The sequence below is a fragment of the Nannospalax galili genome, unplaced genomic scaffold (genome assembly GCF_000622305.1).
Source record: "Nannospalax galili isolate Female #2095 unplaced genomic scaffold, S.galili_v1.0 scaffold768, whole genome shotgun sequence".
In the NCBI taxonomy this organism is placed as follows: Eukaryota; Metazoa; Chordata; class Mammalia; order Rodentia; family Spalacidae; genus Nannospalax; species Nannospalax galili.
Window position 1 is genome coordinate 8,963,231 of NW_008360317.1, and position 16,704 is coordinate 8,979,934.

Here is a 16,704-nt window from a genome sequence, read left to right on the forward strand (position 1 = left end):
GGAGACAGGAAGATCACAGGTTTTAAGCCAACTTGGGCTACATAGTGAGACCATCTCAAAAAACAAGGAGTGGGGATGTAGCTTAGTGGTGGGAGCACTTGCCTAGCATGCACAAGCCCTGGGTTCATTCCTCAGCACTGCAAAAGCAAAAGGCAACAACAACAAAAACAGCTGTGTAATGGACAGTTACAGAAATTAGCAGAGAGGTGGTGGTGAGCTCGCCAAGTGGATTTCAGTGTAGATCTTTGTATGTATGAAAGGAACTCAAAGGAGTTACAGATTGAGTGGCAGAGCCTGGAGTTGTCATTCCACATCTGGTTGTTGCTGAATACATTCCTTTGTTGAGCCTATGCTTTCAAAAGCTTCTCAGCAGGTATACTGACTTCTTCTTCATGGTCATGACAGACCCAGAGGCCATCCATACAGGCAACTGACTTGTCTGTTTTCTTCTGTCTTTTTAAACCATGATTATATCTACTGTCTCGTCTTGATTTATAAGTAGAACTTACAAAAATTAATGTTTTGTGGTTTATCTAAAAAGTATTACAGAAAATATTGCTGTTATTTTTGGTGAATAAAATCAGTTTTGTATAGTTTATTTCAATCTAAATAAAATATGAATTTTGTTAAAAGAAAAAAAAACAGACTGAGTAGGGGGGAGGTCAGCATCCTCTGAACTGAGTGGTAGAATCACAACAAATCCTTTTCATCCTATGATATATCACTAACAGAGAAATTAGAAATCCATTTAGAAAAAAACTTTTCCAAGGTCAAGAGAAAATAGGTTAGAAACATTCTCCCTGAAGGCACTGCTTCTGTGGAGCAAGTAATTGTGAAAATGGACCCCATTGTTCTCCTAAAATCTACGCTCTACCTGGACCTAGTGGTCACTAGAGAAAAGCCAGCTTGGTATACTGGTTGCAAGCCTCGTCCTCAAGGAGTCTTGCCCATCTGCCTCCTTGGTCCCTTGTTGAGCCAAGAGGAGGAGAGCAAGCCCAGACTAACCCGCCAGGCAAAGCTCCTGGCTCAGTTGCATCTGAGTATGCCAGCCAATTGCCAAGCAACCACTGGTCATGTGAATGAGTTCATCCCAGAGCAACTGGCTGTTCCACCCTAGTTTCCAGTTAACCAAAAACACAGGAGGAACCCACTGAGATCTGTGAAGCCTGGTTGTAGGAGCAGAACCACCCAGCAGACTTCCAGATTCATGAACAAGAACTTACATTTTTATAATTTTTTTTTTTTATTTTAGAGGCTGGAGAGATGGCTCAGTGGTTAAGAGCACTGGCTGCTCTTGCAGAGAACCCAGGTTAGGTTCACATCACCCACACGGTGGCTAACAACCATTTGTAATTCCAGTTCCAGAGGATCTAACACCCTATTCTGACTTCTGTGGGCATTGCATAACACAAATGCATTTACATACATGCAGGCAAAACACTCATACATAAAATTAAAATAAAAAATTAAAATTTTTATTTTATTTTATTAAATATTCTATCATCATATTTTTATTTTTAAAATATTTCATTTATTATTTTTATTTTATGTGTATGAGTGTATTGCCTGCATGTATGTAAGTGCACATGTGTTGTGCAATTCCCCTGGAGGTCAGAAGAGGGTGTCTGATCCCCTGAAACTGGAGCTGCAGACAGTTGTTAGCACCCATGTGGGTGCTGGGAATCAAACCCAGGTCCTCTGCAAGAGCAATCAGTGCTCTTAACCTCTGAATCATCTCTTCAGCCCCTTATTTTCATATTTTTTAAGTCATTGAGTTTTGACAGACCCCCCTCCACATAGTATTTTACTTATTTCTTCTAATAGTGGCTCAGTGTCAGTCAGCTTTCGATTACTATTCCTGAAAACACAAGGTAACCAACTTAACAAAGAGAATGGGGTGATTGTGGCTTACAGTTTTGAAGATTCCAGCTCATGACTGATTGGCCTTGTTGGTCTGAGCTGCTGAGGACATCATGGCAGGAGGGCACACTCACCCCATAATTGGAAAGCAAACGAGGGAGGGGGACCAAAGTCCTACAAGCTCCCTCCAGGGCATGCTTGCAGTGACTCAAAGACCCACTAGGCCCCACCTCCTCAAAATTCTACCACCTCCCAATAATGCCACATTAGGAACCAAGCCTTTAATACAGAGGCCTTTGGGGGACATTCACTATCTAAACTTATAGCAAGTTCTTTTGAAAGTCCAAGTATAATTTCAGCTCCACCAAATTAAAAGTTATAAACTAGATTTCTAGTTTATCATATTATTGCAAATTAATATAATATTTGAGGGTTTCAGCTATTTTATTTTATTTCATTGTATGAGTAGTTTGTATGTAAGTCCACCCATACATGCAATACCCACAGAGGCCAGAAGATGGTGTGGGATCCCCTGGAACTAGAGTTACAAGGCTAGTTGTTAGCTGCCATGTGGGTGTTGGCAACTAAACCCACATTCTCTGCAAGAGTAGTCAGTGCTGTTAACTGCTGAGTCATTTCTCCAGTCTCTTGAGTGTTTTGATAACATGTAATTTAGATTAATTTACCCTATATAGTATTCCTTAAAAATTAGAAACTAAAACTGATAATCAGTTTGCTGTGGTTGATAGAACACAAATACTCACTAAAAATTGGCTTTACTTTCAAAGTAATATTTGAAAATGTCAGGGTTAAACTTTTAAAAAATATTTTCTTTATTATTTTTATTTTTGTGTATAAGAGTGTAGTGCCTGAATGTATATAAGTGCACCTGTGCTGTGCAGTGCCCAAGGAGGTCAGAAGAGGGTGTCAGATCCCCTGGAACTGGAGTTTCAGATGGTTGTTAGCTGCCACACGGGTGCTGGGATTCAAACTCTTGCCTTCTGCAAGGGCAGCCAGTGCTCTTAACCTTGGAGTCATTTCTACAGTCCTGAGGGTTAAACTTTTAAATATGCAACTTTGAGATCTTGGTTGCATTCTAAGGAAAGACTTGACCCACAGGCATCTCAACCAGCTTTGGCAAATGGAGCTCAGGATGCCATTGTGGTGTTGCTGCATCTTGGTCTGAGTCTGGGAAGCTGCCCCTTCCCACAAGGCATCAACCGCACGCATGTAAGGTGGCCTGCTTCACAGCCTGCTTCACTCCACTTCATTTACAGACCTACCACTGGCTCTGTGACAGCATGTGCTGAATTACTCTCCTTTCCAATTTTAACACATTGTTCAAAATTCAATGATCCATCACAAAAGATTCAGGGTTGTTCAGGGAACACTTTCAACCAAAAGCAATTTCATCAGGCTACAGCCTGTTGAAGAATTTCCAAAGGAAAACCATTACTGAAAAAATACAATCCACTGATCAGAAATGGCTTTCATTACCCTAAACATTCTGCTCCATTGCCTCAGAATTATTTAACTAATAGCACACAGATCCAAAGTCCCCTGGTATTTATTCTTGATTCATTATACTCTGTCCCTCCCCAAGATAATTGATATCTAGAATTCTCACCATAAACATAAAGATTTTAGTGACTTAGTCAAAAGCTCAGCTAAAATTCTTATACATTGTGACTGTATCTACAACATCTTGTATGCCTGTAAGCCCAGTACCAAGAGGCTGAGGCAGGAGAATTACCATTGAGGCAGGGGGCTGAGGCAGGAGAATTGCTGCAAGTTCAAGGTTAGCCAGGGCTGCAGAATGAGACCATATCTCAAAAACGGATGAATAAGTTAATCAGTATAACATTCTAAGTAAGCCAGACTGGTTCCTAAGTTCTTCTCACACTAAATTATAAATAAAGGTATATTTGTTGAAAATTCTCTCTGTAAAGCACTGAATTATAAATAAAAACATATTTGTTGTAAATTCACAGTGTAAAATACTTTTTGCATTTCCATTGAATCCTCAAAATGACTCCTTGAGATATAGATTTTATTTCTGGCCTATAGACAACAAAACCAGCCATAAGCTCCTCAAGAATGAAACCAAAAGAATTCATGCTGACCTGAGTCCCTCTGACTACACACTCCAGCCCTGCCCCCCTTAGACATTACCTCGCCCAGGGCTTGCTTAGACACCCTCATGATCGTGGGTAGGTTCACTGTGCAGCAGTTACCAGTGTGTCCATGACCTATAGGCAGAACCCCCACAACACAGCAAGTTGCATGAAATTGATTTATTACCAATAAACTGGCGGTGGCAAGGGGCAACAGAGCCTGGGATTCGTGTGAACTGATCCCCCAAGGCTCAAGGAAGCTCCCCAGGGTCCCCTGAAACTTGGTTGCTTTGCTATAGTTTGAATGCATTCTGAAAAGGCTCAAATTTAGGAGCTTGACCAGAGTGTGCCATTATTGAGCAGGTGAGGTGTGGTGGGAAGTAATCAGGTCACCGGGAGTTTTGCCCTTGGAGAGAGTGATGTAGATCTCATAACCCCAAGTTAGTTCCAAGTGTGAGCTGTTATGAAAGCAATCCTGATCCCTCCATGCCTGAACTGTTTCATCATATGACACCCCCCCACCCCGCGCCTCTCATGCATTCCCACCAATGTCCTCCACCATGGAGGGCTGCACCACTTTTTGTACTTCCTGCCTCCCAAACTGTGAGCCAAATAAATCCCTTTAAATCCCTTTCTTTTCACAACATTTACAATTTTATTTTTATTCACTTATTTTACGTGTTTTGCCTGCATATATGTAAGTGCACCTGTGTCATGCAATGCCCACAGAGACTTGAAGGTGTCAGATCTCCTGGAACTGGAATTAAGGACAGTTGTTAGCCATCATCTGGGTGCTGGGAACCAAACCAGGGTCCTCTGCAAGAGCACTCTGCAACTGCACTTAGCTGTTGTGTCATCTCTCCAGCCCCACATAAACCCCTTTCTCTACAAATGAGCCAGCTCCAGACATTTCATTGCAGTGGCATAAAATAGACTAAATCGCTAAATAGAGGCACTTGCACTGTAGCTGACAGATCCAAAAGGCAGCCTACTGTTAGTATACACCGCAGGGGTGGCAGGCTATGCTGGGGTATGGTGCTGAAGGACTCCTGTTTCCAGGGAGGTCTGCCCCAGCCAATTCCCTCTCACCTCTGGATGTGACAATTCTCAACACCAGAATATTTTACAGTTATTTTTGAGAAGTACAAACGGGAAAGTGGGGAGAACTGGGTCTGTGCAAAGGTCAGTCCAAGATCACTAAATCTTGCACTCATGTCTGTATTCAGCCCAAGGAAGGACTAACAGAGTGTCTCAGATAGAGACTGGCTTATCTGAAGCACAAAGATAAGCTGAAAAGAGATATTTCAGTGGAAAGAAATTTTTAAAAATATTATTAAAAATATCTGAAATCTGTACAGTTTGAGGAAGCAGTTTTAGATAAGTTCAGCTTCAATTTGCTCAGCTGTAAAGCTGACCAGAAAATTGTCATGACCTCTTTAGCTCCAGTATTCTGTACTTCTTAATAACATACTAATGGGAATGCTTGATGAAGTGGGAAGAGACCAAAGGCTAGAAGTGGGGCACAGGCCTGGTAGCTATGCACGTCTGCTGTCCTGGCCCACTTTTCACAGTGCCCCTGTTTAGCTAGGCACAGTAACTCACACTTGTATTCCCAGCCCTTACAGTACAAGCTAGAGTGTGAATCTAGCCTGGGCTACATAGTGAGTTTCAGGGCAGCCCGGGCTACAAAGTTTCTTTTAAAAAATCCAAACACACACACACACACACAAACACAAACAAAAGATTGTCCCAGTTTCACTCTCAGCATGTGCCTTGGCTTGGGACTGAATTCTCCAGTCATGATGCTGGGAAGACCAGGATGGGGCCCTCTCCCATCTCTGTCACACCAGACGTGTTTGCAGTGTTCAGGGCAGCATAAATAACCCCAGGTCACAGCATGGAATGAGCAGAGAGGCATCTAATACCCTTTTTGGAAGTACAATTAAAAAGGAATTTGTGCATAGAGAGGCTGTCAGGGTATCCTGGGGAGCAGTGCATAGCCAGTGATACTAGAATGAGCCGGAAGTTCCCACCCTTAGTATGATAGAGATTAAGTAACCCCCAAACAAATTTAAAAGTGATGTACGTGAACTACAGCAGGCATGTCAGGCCTCTCTGTCAAGGACTGACAAGGCCCCTGAGAGTTCAGGGCTGCCTGCTGGGAGGAGGTGCTATCGTGCAAGCAGCACAGAAGAGATGGACCGCAGGCAGTAGGCAGCAGTCAGCCTCCGACTGGATCTCCGATTGGACCTGTGTTCCTACTTCTCCTTGCAGGAGAGTGACAGGCCACTAGGAGTCCCTTGGCTAGGAAAGCAGTGAGCCCTGCCCAGTGGTGGTAGGCAGCTAGGAAGGATGGCAGCACACCCCCAGGCCATGTTTTTTTAATTAAGTAAAAAATTTTGAGAACTCCGTGCATGAGGATGCTATTTACTTCATTTCCACCCCCTTCTCTCCCCATTCTAACTCATTCTGTGTTCCCTCCTCAACCCTTCTAAAGTTTATGATCTCTTTTACATGCACACCACACACACACACACACACCATCAGTGTTGCCCATGTGTACATGTGTTTAGGGCTGACAACTTAGGACTAGGTAACATATCACTGGGTTTGTCCCTGAAAGGATGAATTCTCCCTCCCTTAGCTGCCATTGACTGCCAGGCTGTGATCCTGTCACTGTGTTTTTTGGAGGAGAGCCAGAGTTCAGGTTGTGGAGAACGTGCTGCAAACACGCCATCTTTCTTTCAGTAGAAATGCTCCCATGATGTTACTAGGCTTACACTCTGAACCAGGTGTTATGTGTGCAACCTAGTTACTGAGTGTCTCCTCATACCCAATTTCCATGGGCACAAACTCTGATTTTCCCTCCCTGCCACCCTAAGCATGGAGCTCAATATGTCTGAATTGTCCCCATCAAATCACAGCAAAATGAGTAAGGGAAGTCTGCTGGTGATTTATGCAAGACAGAATTTGCTTCAAATGTCTTAAAGCTTTCAGATTCTCCAAAGATATCTACATCCCCCAGAGCCCTTCTGGGATTCACAGGACCAGAGTGAGGACAGAGGGACTGAGGGGGAGTATCTTGGGCCAGGAGCCCACAGAAACAAGCCCAGATTGATGTGCAGTGAACAAAGCAGCTGCCTTCCAGGTAACAGTCCACTCTCTCTGGAGAGCCATTTCCTTGAACATGATTTTTTTTTTTTTAATTCACACCTCAGATGTATACCTTCCATACAAATTCAGTGCATTATTCCCAATAAAAATTTTGGCAAAAATGATCTTGGCTATTTTCTTACATGGGTCAACTGAAGCTCAGAGAGATTAAATACTGTTCCCAGGGGAAAAAAAATCCAAATCCAAATTAGATTTTAGCTGGGACCTGGCCTGCCACTCATGTATCGTAAGGAAATCGAAGACCTTACTCTTGAGAGTATACTTTGCACAGAGCCTGGTCTAGCCTCCAGCTAACTACAAGACGTGTTGCTCACTCATTCATCAGCAAACTTTATACCATCTCTGTCTCCTTGACTTCCCCACAGCAGGGTACCCATGCTCACCAGCTCAACATCCCACAAGGCTAGTGTGACCTACCATCTGCCTCCCCAGGCGATGCAAAGATGCACCTTCTTTGAAGTTTGTACTCTCCCCATTCCTTTGGAGAAGATGGTTCGCTCCCAAACCCTCAATGTCCAGACCACACTGGGAGCATCTAGATGTTGGTGGTCCATGACCCTTCTCCTCAAATCCAAAGCAAGCTTGGGCCAGGCTAGCCTGTGATTGTTTATCTCAGCTTTTCCTGGCCTGGGTTGCTCCTCCAGGACTGAGGATACCCTTCCTCAGGGCAGAGGCACACATTCTAGCTCATTTTAATGAGGGTCACAGGGGACAAGACAGGAGGGTTCTCCATTGGCAGAGATGGAGCTGTAGGCCTCTGTTTGTGCCTCCAAACCCAAGATGGCCTCTGAGGTGTGATAACAAGGTGCTAGGAGATGGAGTGCAGAGCAGAAGGGGAGGGGAGGTACCAAGATATCTGCCCCAGCAATACATGTTCTATAGTTACCTGAAATTGTCTTGGAAGATTCCAAAAGACTCAAAGATAGTAAAGCTGAAATTGTACCCAGGCATAACAGTCAGCACCCTTAAATGTCCTTGTAACAAGCTAGACCTTGAACCAGTTCTTCAGGGCACTCAGCTGGCTGATGTTTCTATAGCAGTGAGTGTCAGAACACTTCTGACTTTGTCTTGGGGCCTGGGGAAAGGTGATTAGTGTCTCTGAGGCTGTATCTTCATGTATTAAATAAGTTGATAGCTCCCTTATTATTTATCTCTGGGACTGTTGTGAAACTGAAAATGAAATGACCAGTACAAGAGCACATCCTAAAATCCAAGGACTAGAGGGGAAAAAAAGTCATGAGAAATTAAGTGCATTTTGCTTTTAACTCTTCCTCTAACCCTGAAAGACAAGATTACCTAAGGTCATATTCCTGGAAGTCAGGACCAAGGAAGAATTAACAGGCTTTTAAATGTTTTGATGGAGCTAAAATTTATATGATGTAAGTTTGACCATTTGAAAGTATATAATTTCACGGCATTTAGTACATTCACAATGTTTTGCAGCCATCACTTCTATTAAATTTCAAGTATTTAATTATCTCAAAAATAATATTCTGAATTGGGTATGGTGACTGTCCTAGTTTGTTTCTCCATTGCTATAACAAAACACTCTGACAACTTCCAACTTGGGGAGGAAAGGGTTTATTCAGCTTACATCTCCCAGGTCACAGTTCATCTGGGAGCCCAAGGTAGGAACTCCTGGAGGCAGGAGCTGGAGCACAGGCCATGGAAGAACTCTGCTTACTGGCTTGCTCCCCTGGCTCAGCCTTTTTTCTTATGCAACACAGGCCCACCTGCCCAGGCAGGGGTGGTACCACCCACAGTGGGATGGGCCCTCCCACATCACTCAACAATCAAGAAGATGCCCCACGGATAGGCCACAGGCCAGTCCAATGAAGGCGATTCCCCAATTGAGGCTCCCTCAACACAGGTGTGTCAAGTTGACACTAAGCTCTCCAGCACAGTGACACAGGCTTGTAATCCCCAGCATTCCAGAGGCTGAGGCAGAGCATTGAGAGTTCAAGGCTAGCTTAGGCTACGCGGTGAGATACTGTCTCAAAACAATAAATGAGTAAGAATTTAAAATTTGGAACATAACAAAATAAAATGTAATGTTCAATAAGCACCCTGACAACCACCATTCTACGTCTGTCTGTATGATTCTGACTACCCTAGAGACAGTACATAATGGAATTATATGGTACTTACCTTCTGGGAACTGACTTATTTCAGTTAGTGTAACATCCACAAGATTCATCAATCCTAGAGCATATGCCAGGAACTGCCAGACACAGTGATGTGTTTCTGTAATCCCAGCACTCCTATGGTGAGATGGGAAGCAGAGACAGGAGAATCGTCTTGAAGAAGACGTCCAGAAGCCCAGGGGCCTACTAGTCTGTAGCACACAGCATAGGAGATGAAACAAGAGAAGAAAGAACCAACTCCCCAAAGTTATCCTCTGAGCTCCACATATGCACTATGGCACACATGGGCTCATTCACATGTACCTGTGTGCTCACACAGATATATGTACAATAATAATAAATAAATATAAATAAATAAATAAATCCAATGAATACATGTCATTGCTGACCCCTCCATCCATTTGTGGGTACTGGGTTGCTTCTTCCTTTGAGCTGCTATAAATAATGCTGTGAATGTGGGTGAGCACTGACCTGTTTGTCCTTGCTTTTTTGTCTTTTGGGTATATGCCTAGAAATGGGATTGCTGTATCTATGGCAATCTGCTTAAATTTTTTTAAAAGGAATTATCATATTTTCCATAGCAGAGGTACCATTTTACATACCCACATCACTACAAGTGTTTCAATTTTTCTATGATCTTGCCAATATTTTCTGTTGCCAAAATTATTTTCTGTGCTTTAAATTTTGTTTTGTTTTTATTTATGATTATTTTATTTACTTTTATTTAAAATTTTTAGTATTTGTTTTTATGTGTATGAGTCTGGATGTATATAAGTACACCGTGTGTATATGTGTGTGTGTGTGTGTGTGTGTGTGTGTGTGTGTGTGTGCAGTGCCTGTGGAGCCAGAAAAGGACACCCTGGAACTGGAGTTAAGGACTATTGTTAGTTGCTGGGTTGGTGCTGGGAACGAAACTTAGGTCCTCTGCAAGAGCAGCCAGAGCTCTAGACCACTGAACCGTCTCTCTAGCCCCTTTATTCATGACTATAGCCACCCTAATGATTCTGAAGTGCTAATTCATTGTGAGTTTGGGGGGGATTGTAAATTTTTATGTTTATGACTATTTTGCCAGCATGTACATATGTGCACCATATATGTGCAAAGCTCATGGAGCCAGGAGAGGGCATCAAATACCCTGGAACTGGAGTTATAGATGGTTGCAGGCCACCATGTGAGTGCTGGAAACCAAACTTGGGTCCTCTGCAAGAGCAACCAGTGCTCTTAGCTACCGAGCCATCTCTCTAGCTCCTCATTATTGTTTTGATTTGCATATCCTTTAAGACTAAGAAGGCCAAACATCTTTTTATTAATTTATATTATCTTCTTTGGAGACATGTTTATTCAAGTCCTTTGCCCATTTTCTCCTTTGCCTTTCTTCTCCTCTTTCTCTTCTTTCTTTTTCTTACAAATAAGGAATTTTATTCAAAGTCAAAGTGAAAGTTACAGAGTAGATGAGCTGCAAAGGAACCCTGGGCTCTGGGCAAGGTTATTCAGGAACCCCTTTGCCCATTTCCCTCACATCATATGAGATGTAATTGAAAAGGTTTTTTTTCTATTCTGTAATTTGTCTTTTCACTTTCTTTTTAAATTTTTATTTATTTTTATTTTATGTGTATGAGTGTTTTGCCTGCATGCATGTAAGTGTACCTGTGTGCATAAAGCTCACATGAGTTGCTCTAACAGTGAGTCTCAGGAGAAAAAAAGATCATTTAAGCTACTTTTCGTGTTGCTGTGATAAAATGCTCTAATAAAAACAACTCAAAGGAGCAAGAGTTTACTCTGGTTCATAGTCTGTCATGGTGGGGAAGTCAAGGCAGCAGGAACTTCAAGCAGCTGTTCACATCGCATCCACAGTCAGAAAGGAAAGAATGATAGAGGTTTTCTGTTGCTCAGGCCCCATCCTCCACTTACAGGGTCTAGAATCCCAGCCAGGGAATGGTGTCATCCTCAGTGGGAGGGTCTTTCCACCTCATTTAATGCAACCAACATAATCCCCCTCAGGCATGGCCAGAGGCCTGTCTACCAGGTGAGTTTAGGTTCAGTCAAGTTGACAACACTAACCACCACAAAGATCAATAAACTGAAAAAGCCAAAGTGATTCTGGACTTGTAAAGGGAATGGGACAAGGTATTCTGAAGGAGGAAACTAACTAATCTGGTACTTGGGCTGAGGTCTCAAAGCTCCTGATGACTGAGATCAAGGTTGTTGGTTGGGCCAGGTGTATGAGCTCCAAACAAGCTATAGCCATTGTTAACTGAGGCAGAGCTAGAATTGAAACTTTGGAGGAATCTGGATACATGATAATTTTCTAAAAACAGAAATTGAGTTAAACTGAATATGATATACACAGTAAATCAACCCCTTATCCTTGATTACTTTTATGTTAAGCCCATCAAAAAATTTTAAATTGATTTATTTTTATTTTATGTGTTTTTTGCCTGCGTGTATGTAAGCATACCTGTGTTGTACAATGCCTATGGAAGTCAGAAGCAGGTGTTAGATCCCCTGGAACTAAAGTGCTGTGAGCTGCTGTGCAGGTGCTGGAAACCAAACCCCAGTCCTCTGCAAGAGCAGTCAGTGTCCTTAGCTGCTGAACCTTCTTTCTAGCCTCCACAAAGCTAATTTTAAATATTCTATATCTATAGGAATCAGTGAGATGTCTACTCATCTGCTGTTCCAGCTTCTTTATTTATCTTTTTAAAACTTTTGTAGTTTATCTGGATATGGTAGTACATATCTTTAATTCCAGAACTCAGGAGGCAGAGGCAGGTGGATCTCTGTATGATCAAGGCCAGCCTGGTCTACAAAGCGAGTTCCAGCGCTTCATCAAAGTTTCCTTTTGCAACAGATGGAGGCTATTACAGGGTTCTGCAACTGGTCACACACAGAGAATATGTGTCTGAGAGATTCCCAGCATTAAATGACATCTACAGTAGAATCTCTGCACCTAAGGCTCATGGAACATAGAGGAACAGGCAGCAGAGAGAATACTAATGCGTCCCTCAATTCGCACCAGTGAAACCCTCATGCAACAGAGTGTGATGCATACAGAGGTCCACAACTGGCCAAGGTGTAGAGAATAAAAGAGTCTTCAGAGTGTGGTTCCCTGGACAGGAATCTTGTATTAAACCTCTTCCACCCACTGCTCAGGGATCATTGTAGAAGATGAGACAGAAAGATTGTAAAAGCCAGAGTAGGTGCATGAACATAAGGAAACAGAATCTTTTGGGCCTCTGGGAACTTGCCCATATGAACTTGCAGCAATAGTGATAGCATGCACAAGACCTATGCAGACTCAGACAAAAACCAGCATAGAACTGGAGAAATGGTGTAGCAGGCCCCAACATTAGCAGAAGAATTAGTGGCAACTGATTATTTCTGGTTAAGAGAGAGTTGATTTTTTTTTTACTTCCTTCAAGCTTTATTTAAATGTACTGATTTGATGATAGACTTTAGATCTTGTTAAAAACAGCCATGTCCACAGACTGTACATCGTCCTCAAACACAGAAATCTGTTCCTCCAGCCTGTCTGTTCCAACTTTATCACCTTTAACTACACATTGTGTTTGAAGCTTTTAAATTCCATATTGCTCAGGAACCAATTTAGAAGAGCCCCACACCAAGCTTAAATACTTCTGATGCACTCCTCCAATTTCTCCATATCTGTCTCATCATCCCAAGGTTTCACATTTAGTAAGATGGAAGAATTTGCTACAACTGCAGGGGGGGTGGCTTTCTTTAATTCATACTGTGCACGGCATTCTTCTCAGACCCTCTTTGCGTCTTCGCTTTCCTCCTCCTCAGATCCAAAGAGGTCAATGTCATCATCTTTGGCATCTGTAGCTCCACTTCCCGTGGTGTCTTCCCTAGTGGCAGGGCCATACTTGCCCAGAGGTTTCTTCACTCCTGGCAGGCTGGCTTTTTCCTTTTCATAAGACTGGATGTGATTATACCAATGGAGGGCATGACACAAGTCAGCAGGCAGTGGGCCAGCAACTGCTTCAAATACAGCCACATCTGCTTGTGATGGTACATACCACTTGATGTAGCTCTTATCTGTCAGGTAAGATTGAGCACCTTGGGGCCAGTGGAATTTTTCAGGTATCTGAAATATGTGGCTTTGGCTGGATCCCAGAGCTGAGTGGCAGCAGAGGGTAGGAGGAGCACAAGGCAGTTGTGCCTAGCACAGAGAGGAAAAAAAAAGGGAGAGTTGATCTTTAAGGAGTGACTCTAGATAGGCTGACTAGACTCCAGTGGATAAATTTGCACCAATGGACATCTGGGTACAAAAGCTTGACTCGACAGGCCATATATATATGACAAAATGTATGTCATATACCTGGTGGGGGCAGGTGGGCTATGGGGGATATGGATGAAGGAGGGGGTCTAAATATTAAGATAGATTGTACGAAGTGCACAAAATTCAATACAAAATATACATTAAAACTTTTATACTTTAAATTGTTTTGCTCCACCAACTAAAATCTCAGGAAATCACATTCACACACCAGATGCCTCAGGCAGCCATTTCTCAGTTCCTCTCCAACACAAGCTTATTTCCTTGATGATGATGACATTCATCATGATTTAAACATACACACACACAAACACACACACACACACACACACACACACACACACTCAATGGTGCAGTCTCTCTTTGAATTCTGCCACTTTGGAATCAGACTCTCAATCAATTTTACCCCACATGAAACTAGAGTTAACAGAAAAGGAGAGGAGAGAGTGGGAAAGAAAGGCAGGCAGGAGGGGCCTGGTCACTAGGAAGAGGAGGGAACTCTGCAGAGGATTCCAGGCAGCCAGAGTGGCAGGAGGAGTCAGGACCCTCTTTTCTCTAGGCAACTCTCTTTGGGAAACCAGTCCTTCTGTGACAAGCAAGACTGTCTCCTTGCAAGTCACCTGCTGTGCATCTGTGAGTCACACCTGCGTTTCCACTGGACCCAAGGCTTCAGTTCAGAGTCTGTCTTCCCTTCTAATGCCGTTCAGAACCTGCCTGGATGCAGATGCTCTCTGTATGTTTAAGGAATTGGAGGTTTCTTCTTTTGATGGGTGTGTGAACAGGCCAATGAGCTATTCAAGTTTGAAAGCATTGTTCAAGTATTGTTTAGGACACTGTTAATAGTTTGAATATCAAGTGTTTCCTCCAAAAGCTCATGTTCGAAGGTTTGTCCCCACATACTGGTGCTGTTTTGGGAGGTTGTAGAAATGGCAAGGACGTGCCATCCAGCTGGAGGAAGTAGGTCACTGGGGAGTCAGTTGTACGATTATCTTATCCTTGTGCTATCTAAGTTGGTCGGGTCAGAATCTGGGCCCTGGCAGCCCTAACGAGCTAGCAGTCTTTGTCACATGTCCTTAATAGGACAAGAAAAGAGATAAAAATAGTGAAAGGCAGAGAAAGGAGTTTAGTTCAATGTGGACACATTGAGAAAAGGAACAAATAAAGAGGCCCAGTAGATCCCTCACCCTACCAACACACACACCAGGTTCATTTCCAGGTCTAGACATGAAGTTGAGGTTTAACTAGATGGTAACAAGTGTGCATAACTTGGTTAAAGTGTGGCTCTGGCCATCACGGACCCAACACTATCTCAGCTCCAGTCTACTCTAGCAAGGTGATCTGACAAGTTAGTCTGCAAGGTGGTCTGACAGGTCAGAACTATGTGAAATCTCTTCCTGGGAGACAAGTTCCCCTTCTTCCTGGCACCAGGGCCCCAGCCTTCACCCAGCATGAGGTGCCTGGGAAAGTTCCAGTGTACTGCACTCCATTATCTCAATAGTCTCTTAGGCAAAGGAAGGGGCACCAGTGTCTCATAGGAATATCTTCATTCCCACCAGGCCCCTTCTGTCACTCTGTCAGTTTTCTGTCTGCTGTTGGGTGGGAAACTCCTCTGCTATGCTTTGCTGTCCCATGTGCATGGGCCCAAGTGACCATGGACTGAACCCTTTGAAACTGTGAGCCCAGATAAAGCCCTTCCTCCCTAACTTGTTTCGGTCAGGTATTTTGGTAAAACTGACCCAAAAGAAACTCATGCAGACATTGCCAGGAACCTTAAGACTGTGGAACCCTTCCTTCATACCAGATGTGGCTATTATCTAGCTGACTCTGTTGTTGTAGGTCTAGAACTGATAGGACTTGTTCCAGAGACCTATATGGCCTTAGGACTTCATGGCAGAATCAGTCTGTGCCTAGTGGCCTCACACAAAGCAGGTGTGCCAACAAGGACCTAGAAGCCCCAGGACAATTCTGATATTTATGGGGCCCTCATAAAAGTAGAAAAAAAATCCCCCCCCTACACAATTAGTAATTAAATTTATTTAGTAACTAGTAATCAAATTTTCCTAGAGTAAAACAATATGAATTTCATGGATCTTATTGACCTGTTTATCAATTTTAGTATAATAGCTGTCTTGTTTATTAGTCATTAAACTTACAGTAAGTAATAGGCTACATCTGCCTCTGACTGTTAAGTGGCCTAGAATCACCAGATCTGTGCTACATTCCATTGATTCAAGTTTTTCAAAATTTAAGCATATCTTTCTTTTGTTAGCTCTCTAAAATGGCAACAGTGCTGCCAAGCTCCCCAGAATGTCAGACTAACAGCGTCCTCAACCAGAAAGAGGAAATTGCAACTCAACATTCTTCAGAAATCAGATTTCAAAAGTCCCCTGCAGAGACCAGGTTTCCTAAAACACCCTGCTATCAAGAAGCTATAGGTTCCACACTCTCCAACAGTCACCCACCAGGCAAGTGTCATGGAAAGTTACCCAAGCCCCCCTAACTATCTATAAAACCTATTCTACTTCTTCTGCTAACTGTTGTTCTCTGCTTCTCAGAGGTAGCCCAGCAGTTTGTTAATGAAATGTTTTTCCTATTCACAGAATGGTCCTGTCCAGTGGTTTTGCTGCACACTCACTTCTACCCTTGATGATTCTCTCTCTCTCTCTCTCTCTCTCTCTCTCTCTCTCTCTCTCTCTCCCCACCTCCTCTGTAGCCCCAGTCTGAAACTCACTATGGAGACCAGGCTGACCTCAATCTCATAGAGATCTACCTGCCTCTGCCTCTGCCTCTGGAGTGCTAGGATTCAAAGTATGTGCCACCATGCTTGGCTTTTTTTCCTCCTCTTTTTGAGTTCTGTGTTTACACATCTATGTATAATAGCCTCAGGTGCCCAAAGGTGATTCAGAGGATTTGAAAACATGCAATTGTATTCAAGGTGTTCAATCTTTCAGTAGATTTTCATCAAAAATATAAATTAGCATGCATTTATGTTTTCAAAAAGGCTATTTTCTCCTAAAATACACAAAATTGCCTTTAAACATTCAAAAGCAAATAGGTTACAATTCATTAATATGAAAAACATAAGTAAAAACTATTTAAATAAAGCTGTGGATTT

General features: G+C 42.9%; 1 pseudogene; it reads right to left on the reverse strand.

The window, feature by feature from the left end:
- Nucleotides 1-12,744: 12,744 nt before the first annotated feature.
- On the reverse strand, nucleotides 12,745-15,076 carry LOC103727269 (annotated as a pseudogene).
- Between the last annotated feature and the right edge of the window lie 1,628 nt (nucleotides 15,077-16,704).